Source organism: Electrona antarctica (genome assembly GCF_951216825.1).
Source record: "Electrona antarctica genome assembly, chromosome: 22".
Taxonomy (NCBI): Eukaryota; Metazoa; Chordata; class Actinopteri; order Myctophiformes; family Myctophidae; genus Electrona; species Electrona antarctica.
Genome location: NC_136805.1, coordinates 39890504 through 39903159, shown reverse-complemented (window position 1 = coordinate 39903159; position 12656 = coordinate 39890504). Strand labels below are relative to the sequence as shown.

General features: G+C 46.3%; 1 long non-coding RNA gene across 1 annotated transcript in view; it reads left to right on the top strand.

Annotated features, from left to right (window-relative positions):
- The window catches only part of LOC306915801, a 44702-nt gene extending 41431 nt beyond the window's left edge, over positions 1-3271 (top strand). Inside the window, exon 3 of the long non-coding RNA XR_013788883.1 lies at positions 3160-3271. This is a non-coding gene — a long non-coding RNA (uncharacterized lncRNA). The remainder of the gene's footprint in view (positions 1-3159) is intronic.
- The last annotated feature ends 9385 nt before the right edge of the window (positions 3272-12656 follow it).

Genomic DNA, 12656 nt, shown 5'->3' with positions numbered 1-12656 from the left:
TTTTTTACTTGTATTACGGATTATTTTCACGTCCAGTATGTGTGACAGTATACATGACAGCCATAACTTAAAGGAGCATGCAGTGATTTGGAAACACCGCCCGGTCCGCCCCGGTAACAAGATGTGCACATGCACACGCACTACAGTGGGGACACACGCAACAGGCCAACACCACGCGCAGTCGCGCACTAAGGCCCGCCCCCGCTCGACCATGATTGGCAGAAGGCCCCTCTCTATCCTGAGTGGATAAAGGCTGGGCCACCAGTGAATGAAGGCTGGGCCATATAGCCAAAAAACGAAACCTAATGTTTTTTTTTACTCCAGGGGTTAAGGGACAGGGAGGAACTCCTTATATGGTCAGAACACTATAGTAGGGATGATTATCACAACAAAACAAAAAAGAAGTCATATTTGAATTAAGTGAAATCACTGAATATACCTTTAACACCACGCTTGTAACCAACAGTACTAATTTAACTCACAGTGTAAAGATGGAACCGTACGAGGGTCCCCTGCTGAGTTAAACTAACACTCGGCATCATGTGCATTACAGTGTCAACCAACGCAAGTCTTTCGCAGTTTCTTGGAAATGTTAATTTTGGTCGCCCGCACGAGCAAAAGGAGCGTTATATGGCTCCCCCATATCTTGCAAGCATGATTGAACCCTACAAACCCTCCCGCGCACTCAGATCAGCCAACGCAGGAAAGCTGGAAGTACCCTCACTAAAAACGCCGGGACAACGCTCCACACGTCCCAAACTATTCTCCCTTCTGGCCCCAAAACTGTGGAATGCACTCCCCGTTGCAATCAGAACTGCAGCATCACTCCCAATCTTCCGCCGTAGTCTGAAGACCCACCTTTTCAGACTCCATCATGGCCCATAGCACTTATCCTACCCCCTTAGATAGCACTTTTTAGACTTAGATAGCACTTGAAACAGACTTATAGCATGTCATGTAGACAGCACTATAGTTGCATTGTATGTAGTCATAGCACATCATAGTACATATGTATAGCATAGTATAGTATATATGTATATTTAATATGTATAGTGTCATTATATAGATATGTTCTAGTTACGTTCTTAGCTTACGCATGTTTCTTGATAAATGCATTTTATATATGTGATGTATTCCCATACTTTTGTTCTTGCCTAATGTAAGTCGCTCTGGATTAAGAGCGTCTGCTAAATGCCTAAATTGTAAATTGTATAAGCGAGAGTTACTATAAGCCCGCCGGCCGTGAGACAATGTGTTCTCATGCTTTGGGTTAAGCCTGCAGGCCTTTGCTGTGCATTAGACAGATATTGTAGTGGATGTTTGGGAGGCTAAGAATAAGCATGTTAGATGTCAGTTTTATTTGAAGCAGTATATAGGGATGGAGCAATGGAAACTTTGCACGCGATAGGCTGCAGCCAAATCCGTTTGATATCCTTGAGAGAGCAGGGTTGGATTTGTTTGGGGGGTGGGGGGTTCTGGGGGGAATCCATGCCTCTGTTTTTGATATACCCCTCTGGCATTTCATTTTCATCTCTGGGGATAGGATTTTATCCCTGCTTCTTGGTCAATTGGATAAAACATTTTGGACATACTATGGTAGCCGCGGCGGGATTTGGAAAAAAAACCTCCCCCTGCATTTATATCATCAATAAATCTAGTAGTAGAAAATGTCTTTACAGGTCTTGAAACAAACAAACAAACACAAAAACAATAAGACAATTGTACTTGATTCAGACAGTGCTGCTGCTCAAGTCTTTACTACAGTAATACCAAGAAGTGGATCTTTTATCCTTTTATTTTACCCAGGGTAGTAGCTGAGCACAAGTGCTCATTTTCAGCAACACCCTGCACATAGAGACACACAGACAGACAGGCTCATACAAGAATAAATATATCAAGTGCAAGACAATACTAATACAAATACGAATATAAATAAGTCCTAAAAAACTACAGGAATCCATAAAAAAGCACAGCCAGATAAATAGAATAAAAAAACATTTAAAAACTTAAAACCTGGGAGCTGACCAGTACAACCACAGTCTCATACTGTTGGCCACTAAGCAGCTCCACTGGAGCAGTTGGGGGTTCAGTGCCTTGCTCAAGGGCACTTCAGCGGTGTTGGGAGAGGGACTTCCCGACCCAGATTTTTTTTCCTGCCCGTCCGGGGAATCGGACCAGTAACCTTTCGGCAACAAGGGCGCTCCTCTAACCCTTAGGCCACAGCTGCCCAAACTGCTGCCCATCATCTCTCCAGTTCATAGATCTTTACACTATCTTCTTCTGTCAATGATGATTTTTTTCCCCCCCGGAGTTGAAGTTGATTTAATTGGTCTGTCAGACGGTTTTCAGATATGCACGAGACAGACAGAGGGACATCTTGTCCTCTCTGTGAGCTTCCTATACTTGTATATGATTACGGTGATCTGAACAGAAGTGCTAAAATGTGTGACACACGTGGGAAAAAGGGATGTTTTCTTTTCAACGCTAAAGATTAACACACACCCCGTCACATCAAATATCAACAACTTGGCCAGCTTCCAATGCAAACTCATTATCACAGCCCTGGCACCGTCGATGTTTTGGACAGGACAATGGATTTCCGAGGACAATATTGTGTGCGAGGACAGATAATGTTCCATGCCGGTGGGTGTGATGAAAAGGCCTTGTGCGTCTTCTTATACATCGAGGGCTTTAAGGAATGCTGGGGGCCTTTTAATGGGGACCGTTCTGGTGCCAGCCGAGGCATGCGAGGCACGCCATGCAGGCAAGCGCATGCTCGCAACTTATAAATACTAACACCCCTCTGGACGTGGCTGGAATGCACTGCGCCTTTCTGCTTTATTATTACCTTTAGTTTTATTACAAGTGAACGAGAGTGGCATGCAGTTTGCTCAGGAGGAGGTAGAGCGGTCGTCTCGGAATCCGAAGGTTCCACGTTCGATCCACGCTGCATTGTACAAGACCTATACGCTGTAGAGTGTATCATATTTTTCGGTGCGGAAGTTGCAGGATTTTGGCGGAAGTATACCGCTCAAGCACATGACGTTGACGCTTTATACAAATACGTTTACATTCTCCGTGAATGAAACAAGCCTTGTGATTACATACACTCTCTGCCTTAAGTTGTGACCAGGTTTTTTGTTTCTTCTCTTTTCGCAGATGAGTAATCCTGGGACAGAGGCTATAGGTTCCAATCCCCTCCTGGCTATACTGTACGTGTCGACGGGTCCTTGAGCAAGACACTCTGAACCCCCTAACTGCTCCCGCTCAGCAGGTTGGTTGCCTTGCATGGTTTCCACACACACACACACACACACACACACACACACACACACACACATGGTGTGCGTATTCCTGCGTGTGAATGGTAAATTCATTGTAAAACGCTTTAGAGAAAAGTGCTACAGTTGGAGGCCATCGATATTGTCCTTTTCTTTTTGCTGAGGTTTGCGTGATCTGCGCAAAAGGACAGTTAACCCATTTTGGGCGGGAACCCCTTTTGGTGTTTTAAACATTATGTTATAATTTAGCTATTGAAAAATAGCAGATCTACAAGCTCATAGCGCGCCACCGAGTGGCGCGCTACGAGCTTGTAGGTCTGCTATTTTTGAAAAATCGTGAAAATATGTATTTCAGAAAACTGGAGGATTTAGAAGGATTTTTTTTAAATGTTGAGGTCAGGCCTAAATGGGTCAAATGATAAGGGACAATATCGGTGGCACCCAACTGTATATAAATGCAGTCCATAACCCCTTTGCAGCAACGAGCCGTCAACAAGGTATCTGACAGGCAGCTCAGTGCAGAGGTATGTGGCCTCCGTGATCCACACCGCATCATGTACGTGTGTATTTACAGCCGGCGAAAAGCTCTCCTGGATGTTTGCAAAATATACCTCACAGGCACGCACACACACACACACACACACACACACACACACACACACACACACACACACACACACACACACACACACACACACACACACACACGCACACACACCCCGACCGCCCGGTTCTGACGTTGGAGCTGTTAATACGTACTAGTCACAGGTCACTTCTACGCCTTCGTTATCGACAACTTCATCTATGAAGCCTGATTTATAGGCTATACATGGGTAGGCCTATATGTGCCGGCGTCGTGCACCCAAAATAGCCAATGTCCAAGCGTTATCGAGAGCCTGTAGATCGGCTGTTTTTTTGTGTGTTTTGGTTCATGTGACACGATGCGTCTAACTCTCAGGCCGACGTGAGCGGTCAACCTTGCTGGGTGCCTCATAATGTGACTGGAGAGGAGACCGTCGTCTCTTTGACATGATTATGTCTCCCAACTGCAATGAATCACTGGGTGGGACGTCTCGATTTTAGGAGGGTAGGTCCAGACAGTGGTGGAGGTTAGGTGGGTGTATAGATAGATATATATATTTGTGTACTGTCACTTGTACATACTTTGATATGATCTGCAGCCAAGTGATGTCTCACCTGCAAGAGTATTATGGGCCCTATCTTGCATGGCACCTTATCGCATATATGGCTAATGTTATATTATTTGGGGGAAAAAAAGCATTTTAAAATAGTGAAAATGGACGATCTACAAACTCACAATGTCAATGTAGATCGTCTGTTTTTACAATTTTTTTTTTTTATTGTTTTTTTAAATAAATATTGCCTAATAGGATTTGGCCTAAGGGCTAAGGTGCATGGCGTGCATGCAGGCCCTGCACGCACAAGGGACTGATTCACAAGACTTAAACATGCACCGTATTACTGCATACTGACATTGCTCGTATTGAATGGCACACAGCTGGCTCTGTTCTTATAACTCACAGGGCCTGTTTAAGCTTTTATTTCACATTTACATGTCGATTTAAGCTCTGAAACCTTTGTCAGACACACTCTAGTTAGTATGCCTAGAGTCTTGCTGCGCTATTAACTCATTTTGGACAAAAGAATATATATCTTTTTCACTTTTTCTTTCTTTCTTGAAACTGAAAATGTTGAGGAGCTTTCATATTCAACCTCGATGCAGAGACTTCTCAAGTGCAACTCGTTCCTCAGCCATGGGCATTCGTCTGATGGGGGGGGGGGGGGGGGGGCAAAAATAGGGCTTTTTGGGTGGTGCACTGGGTGGTCAAGAAACTCTCCCTCACCCTCTCCTGGTCTCAAATGTTAGGGGTCCTGAGGTGTGTGTGACACCCCTGCAGGGGGCTGCAGATTAAAAATCAGAAAGTGCAATTCAAGAGGGAGTGTGTTTGAAGGATTCCGTTGATACTATGTAGGTCAACTTGACTGCATGCCACTGCCAGGCACTTCCCCAGTATCTGAGTATACCAGACGGCCTTTCTCTCTCTCTCTCTCTCTCTCTCTCTCTCTCTCTCTCTCTCTCTCTCTCTCTCTAGCCACTAAGCTACGGCCGCCCCTACAATAATAATGACATGCCCAAAATACGGACGCCAATTTTAAAGAGGTTAGATTGCGTTTTATGATGTGAATGCTCTGTAGTGGTCTGTGCTGATGTGTGCAAGAGGCATGATGAAGCACAGTGGTCCCCTTTCAATCTGCGTGTGTGGGGGTGAGTGTGTGATAAACACCGCAGGCTCACATATAGGTTCACACCCTTTAAGTAAGGTACACTGAGCACCTCCAAAATAGCTGCTCTGTTTCTCCCGACTAAGGAATGGCTGGCCTTTTGACCCACGGCGTCCAGTTGGCAGCGGCGTTACGGGAATGTGCCAAGCAAGCATAGATTTAAGGGTCCGACGTGCGGTTCGTTTCCAAGAGCGTGTCCGTTGGAGTGTGTGCGGAAATTTACTCGGATTGGTGGTCCCTCTTGTTCCACACGTACTGTACAGTATTGTATATGCATGGGCATGATGGTAGATTATAGGTGCGTGCGTGCGTGCGTGCGTGCGTGCGTGCGTGCGTGCGTGCGTGCGTGCGTGCGTGCGTGCGTGCGTGCGTGCGTGCGTGCGTGCGTGCGTGCGTGCGTGCGTGCGCGCGCGTGGCATAACTCTACTTATGAGGGCCAGTTGTCCCAATAAGTACACCACTGTAGTAACTTGAGAAATCGATCTTATCAAAATAAATGCTGTTTTCCTGGTTGACAAAGTTATTTGAGCTGAGATTAGTTCAAAACTGGAGGTTAGTATTAGGTGCGTGTGTGCGTGGCTGCGTGGCTGCGTGCGTGCGTGCGTGCGTGCGTGCGTGCGTGCGTGCGTGCGTGCGTGCGTGCGTGCGTGCGTGCGTGCGTGCGTGCGTGCGTGCGTGCGTGCGTGCGTGCGTGCGTGCGTGCGTGCGCAGCCCTGTAACCCTAACCCTCATTATTAGCCAAATATACATTTAAATCCTTAATTTCACTCCAAAGACTGAACACAAGGTCCATCCATGTGTACACTCTTTGGAGTTTAATATGCTTTGTGGCTTTCTGGTTTCACACAAAACACGCAAAGTGTAGGTTTTAATGTAAGGCAGTAATATTATATATTGCAAAAAATATATATAAGTATTCTTCCTCTACTGCGGACTATAAACAGGGGGTAACGGGATACGTGTGGGCGTACTGTGCTGGACGCCAAAGAAAAGTACTATTGCCCGCGATAAAACATTTCTCGTTTTTCTACAATGTATTTGCAGAAGGGCATTCCGCTTCGTTGTTGGGGATGTTCGACACTGGGAGGAGGAGGAGCCGGGAGTTCAAAAACATTAGCGAAATTGTTGTCAGATGTAATTCCCTTTTTTGAATGGGAGAATATGCGTGCTTCGTGCTAGGGCCCCGCAGTGTAAATAAACCATCCGCCTAAACGTGGAGGTGTGGGCCTGGGTGCCACTGCGTGTGTGTGTGGTCCACCCATCACTGCTTCCTCCTCACTCCAGAGAGAGAGAGAGAGAGAGAGAGAGAGAGAGAGCACTTCCTGGAATAGCCTATAGTGTTGAGGTTGATAAAGCACACTCGAGAGGGTTCTGGTTTTTAGCTATAAAAGATGTCCGTCATCATTGTGAACCGCCCTGTTATTCTGCTGTAAGAAAATACGGTGGAATGTGAACGTGTCAGCTGTTCAAAGCCGTCAAGCTCGGCAAAACAAAAGTCATGATTAATAATCGGGACTTTTGTTTCCTTTCCTTTTGCGAAAGGAAACCGTTTCATCAGCCTGGCTTCTTCATTTTAGGCCCCATTTAGATGTTCAGACATGGCAGCCAAATCCAGCCTCAATCAGATCTGTGCCACATCCAGATTGGAATCTGATTGGTTTAAATAAGTCTAAACACAAACGAGTTACATGGAAATCCGATTCAGAACGGGTTACTGCGTTCAGACTGACACGGATCTCCTGAAATCAGATTTGCGTCAGATTTGAAACCACCTCTAAATGTTATGTTAATGTTAATGGTTCAAGTGGCATTTGTAATAATCCGATTCCATGTGACTTGTTTATGTTTAGACTTACTTAAATAAATCAGATTCCAACCTGGATGTGGCACAGATCTGATTCAGGCTAGATTTGGGTGCCAGTGTAAATGGGGGCCTTAGACTGTCTTGTTGAAGACAGTTATGCTCATATGCTGTATCAACGATTAAAATTATATAAAATACCAATTGATATTATTAAAGTGGAGAAATAATGGACTAAAAAGTTAAGTTTCCTAACTTTGGTTGCTGAGTTTATATGCATCTCAGACTTGTATAAGAATGGTTCAGCTTAGCTTTGGACCCTTTCTGCCAGCCATATGTGTCCCACTCCAGGTATCAAATTCCTCCCACACGCTACTCTCCTGCTTTTTTGTGAGGGTACCTACTACCTACCCTATAGGGGACTCGGGGAGAACATGCAAACTCGACACAGAAAGGCTCTTTCGCCAACACCCCCAACCCATAGGGTATGGGTGCTGATGACGCGTAGGGAGAGAACACGCCCCCCAGCGTCCCCGGTGGGAATGGAACCCGCAAAGGGTCCCTTTTTAAACCTGTAGTGAAGGGGCGGCCGATTAGTCGAATGGTTAGGGCACACCACAAGTCCCTGGTTTGACTTTCGAGCCTGGCAGACCGTTAGGTTCCACCGTTAGGTTCTTAGCTTATGTATGATTCATGATGACTATTGTTATTTATATTGTATATGATATATTATTATTATTATGTTTTTTTGTTGTTCTTGCTTTCTGTAAATCGCTCTGGATTAAGAGTGTGCTAAATGCCTAAATTGAAACCATGCAAGGCACCAACCTGCTCATCGGGAGCAACTAGGGGTTCAGAGTCTTGCTCAAGGACACTTTGACACTAAATCTGGGGGAGCGCGGGATCGAACTGGGAACGAACAGTTTTTCCTATCCGGCAACTTCCTTGTCATTCCCCTACTCTCTCTCCCAGTTTCCTCTCTCTCTCTCTCTCTCTCTCTCTCTCTCTCTCTCTCTCTCTCTCTCTCTCTCACTGACTATAAATAAATCCGCCCCCGGAAATCTTGAGAAATGTATAGTGAAAGAAACCTGAAACAATTCAGCAGCTTATATCCATAAATACGTAAAATACAATGTGCCTTTTGCATTACCATCTCCATACGTTATGCTTATGTTATTGTTCGCTTTTGGAAACGTCAGCGGCAAAGTACACTATAAAGAACCACCCCATTAATCATCCCATATAGAGCAAAGCTGGCAAGACCACAGACGGACATACCCAACGAGTTATGTCCCAAAAAACTGGTGAAATAAACCACACGGGCCTCGTTAGCCACATGTGATGACAGTCCAGCCTTCAGACGGAATGATCGAGTGTTGGAGCTCAGCCAACATGTTCTCCCCAATCAGTCAGTCTGCACTGCACACCGCCTCGTCCTCCTCCATGGGACGTCCCAGTAGAGAGCAATCAGTCTGCACACTGCCCTGTCCTCCTCTATGGGACGTCCCAGTAGAGAGCAATCAGTCTGCACACTGCCCTGTCCTCCTCCATGGGACGTCCCAGTAGAGAGCAATCAGTCTGCACACTGCCCTGTCCTCTATGGGACGTCCCAGCAGAGAGCAATCAGTCTGCACACTGCCCTGTCCTCCTCTATGGGACGTCCCAGCAGAGAGCAATCAGTCTGCACACTGCCCCGTCCTCCTCTATGGGACGTCCCAGCAGAGAGCAATCAGTCTGCACACTGCCCTGTCCTCCTCTATGGGACTTCCCAGTAGAGACCAATCAGTCTGCACACTGCCCTGTCCTCCTCTATGGGACGTCCCAGTAGAGACCAATCAGTCTGCACACTGCCCTGTCCTCCATGGGACGTCCCAGTAGAGACCAATCAGTCTGCACACTGCCCTGTCCTCCTCTATGGGACGTCCCAGTAGAGACCAATCAGTCTGCACACTGCCCCGTCCTCCTCTATGGGACGTCCCAGCAGAGAGCAATCAGTCTGCACACTGCCCTGTCCTCCTCTATGGGACGTCCCAGCAGAGAGCAATCAGTCTGCACACTGCCCTGTCCTCCATGGGACGTCCTAGCAGAGAGCAATCAGTCTGCACACTGCCCTGTCCTCCTCTATGGGACGTCCCAGCAGAGAGCAATCAGTCTGCACACTGCCCTGTCCTCCTCTATGGGACTTCCCAGTAGAGACCAATCAGTCTGCACACTGCCCTGTCCTCCTCTATGGGACGTCCCAGTAGAGACCAATCAGTCTGCACACTGCCCTGTCCTCCATGGGACGTCCCAGTAGAGACCAATCAGTCTGCACACTGCCCTGTCCTCCTCTATGGGACGTCCCAGTAGAGACCAATCAGTCTGCACACTGCCCCGTCCTCCTCTATGGGACGTCCCAGCAGAGAGCAATCAGTCTGCACACTGCCCTGTCCTCCTCTATGGGACGTCCCAGCAGAGAGCAATCAGTCTGCACACTGCCCTGTCCTCCATGGGACGTCCTAGCAGAGAGCAATCAGTCTGCACACTGCCCTGTCCTCCTCTATGGGACGTCCCAGCAGAGAGCAATCAGTCTGCACACTGCCCTGTCCTCCATGGGACGTCCTAGCAGAGAGCAATCAGTCTGCACACTGCCCCGTCCTCCATGGGATGTCCCAGCAGAGACCAATCAGTCTGCACGCTTCCCTGTCCTCCATGGGACGTCCCAGCAGAGAGCGGTGGCTAAAGCTCTTATATAGCATATCTACAAGCTCACAATGCAAGAGTTGTCAAATAATAAGTGGTGGAGTAATAGTACAGTATTTGCCTCCGAGATGTAATGGAGTAGAAGTAGAAGTACTGGAAATCGGAGTAAAGTAAAGTACAAATACCTCAAAATTGTACTCGCGTACAATACTTAAGTAAATGCATACTTAGTTACTTTACACCACTGATGGCTACCAGGACCTCAGGCTGCAGCCTGGAATGCAGACGCAGTCGCAAGCCACAGATGTGTTGCATTAACCAATGAGACGGAGGAATTGCCATGTGTTCGAATCTAATACATTTACAGTTGGAGGGGGAAAAAAATACGGTATAATGGCCTGTCTTGAATGATGTTGGCAAATGAGCGATATTAGTAATTGTTTAATTTGTGTAAAATGATTCACAGCCTGCAGAGTTATGGAATGTATTTGTTACACCTTTGTCAAGTCCTGACGTGTTTTTCAGTTGCTTCGTATATTGATATTCTGTGCATTAAATTCTTATTTTAAACTTGGTGTCAGTAAAAAGGAACATCACAGGCGCAGCATGGTGACTGGGCTTATCATGTTTGTTTTTAGTTTTTTTTTTCTTCAGGCAGAAAGAGACTCAGAAGTCTGACAAATGGTGAATTCTACATATGTTTGTATGGCACTTCTTGTCCTGTCATTACAGTGATCATTTGTATGTCAATATAATATTATTGCTGGTTGATTATTTTATTTCCGTGTCCTACATGCACATGGGCTATCTTGTGCCACTCATTACATCTTATCCCTAAACTTCTTTGCCCTTTTTTTTACTATCTTGAAAAACATTTTTAATCCAATAGCCAATAGATACAAGCTCACAACGTGTCGATGTAAATCGGCTGGTTGACTATATAAATGCACCATTTACCATTTGTATCCTTTATCTTGGGGTCGCACGCACGCACGCACGCACGCACGCACGCACGCACACACACACACACACGCGCACATTAACACACACATATGCACGTGGATTGCATGTTTGTAAAAAAAGAAAACGTTGATACAAGAGGTGTAAAGGGCGGTGCAGATGATGGAGTAGTGGGTGAGTGGTATCCGTCCCGTCGGTTTCCTCCTCCTGTGGCTTCGTGTTTCGTTTTCCAAAGCCGTGAGTGAGAGAATGTGCTCAGCGCCGCACGGACGTGTTTTCTGTAAACAGAGAAATGTACCCCTTCCCCTCTGTGGTGTGGTGTGGTGCTCCCCGCCCCACCCTCACACCCCCCACCGTGTCCCTTCCCTCCTCTCATGGGAAGGAAGCTGCAGAGTCTCCCCCACCCTGCCAAGGTCAAATCCCTGAGTTTCCCCACCCTGCCAAGGTCAAATCCCTGAGTTTCCCCACCCTGCCAAGGTCAAATCCCTGACAGACTGGAGATGGAGGTGGCGGAAGGGAGCGTGGCTAATGTGCTGTCTGTCTGTCTGTCTGTCTGTCTGTCTGGCTGGCTGGCTGGCTGGCTGGCTGGTTGGTTGGCTGAAGGATGCACTGGCTAGCTGACTGGCGGGCTCGCTGACTGGCGCGCTCGCTGCCTGGCTGGCCTGCACTTGGAATTTTAGGAGTTGAGGCATTACATTTAGTTTGACTCTGGTTCCACAGATACATGTTGTGAAAATAGTGTTTTGCGAGGCGTTGTGAGCTTGTAGATCAGCTATTTTCAACATGTTTTGCCTATTTATTATTAGGTGAAATTTGACCAATGTTTGACCAGTTTTTGTCGTATTGTTTTATGTATTGGGTCTTAAAAGTCCATGTGATATACTGTATCACTGTGATATTTTCGGGGCATGTCATTATAGCCCCTTTAAATTGTCACTTCATGTGACTGTCATATGGGGACCCCATAGAAAATCATGTAGGTGTAGTACTAGTGGACTAAATGGCTGTTTGGTTGACTGACTGGCTGACTGGCTGGTAGGAGGTTGGTTTCACCCTGACCCCTGTTGCAGTGACAGCAGGAAAGGCCAGGGGAACTGTGTTGCCTTCCTCTCTGTGCAGATGAGGGCAGGATGTGGAATATCAGAGTGTTAGGAAGCTTCGCAGTTCGCACCGTGTCAGGGTGCCGTGTCAGAGGCTCCCTAAAAACTCCTCTATAGCTTTTCCATGAAAAAAAAAACAGTCACTTTATCTTTGCTACGAGTGTTTGTGTCATACTTTTTTTTTCTCCACCTGCAGTGACTTCAGAAAATCTCTCTCTATATACAGTAGGCTGTTTATTTTATAAAAGTGACGTTTACAAACAATCCAAAGAGTTTGATGGGAGGTCACTCCATTTTACTGTTGACACCCAGCCCTCAGAATTAAGTGCCTATGCGGCTGACATGTGACATTCCAATAATTGTAAAATAACAAAAAGCACACCGTGTGCCCATTCTAAGACAGACAGACAGACAGACAGACAGACACCTGATATTCCGATATTATTTGTGGAGTCATAATAAAAATGAAAGTAATACAAAAAATCAAATATTGCCCAAAAATGAAATAAAAAATGTTGTGATATTAAA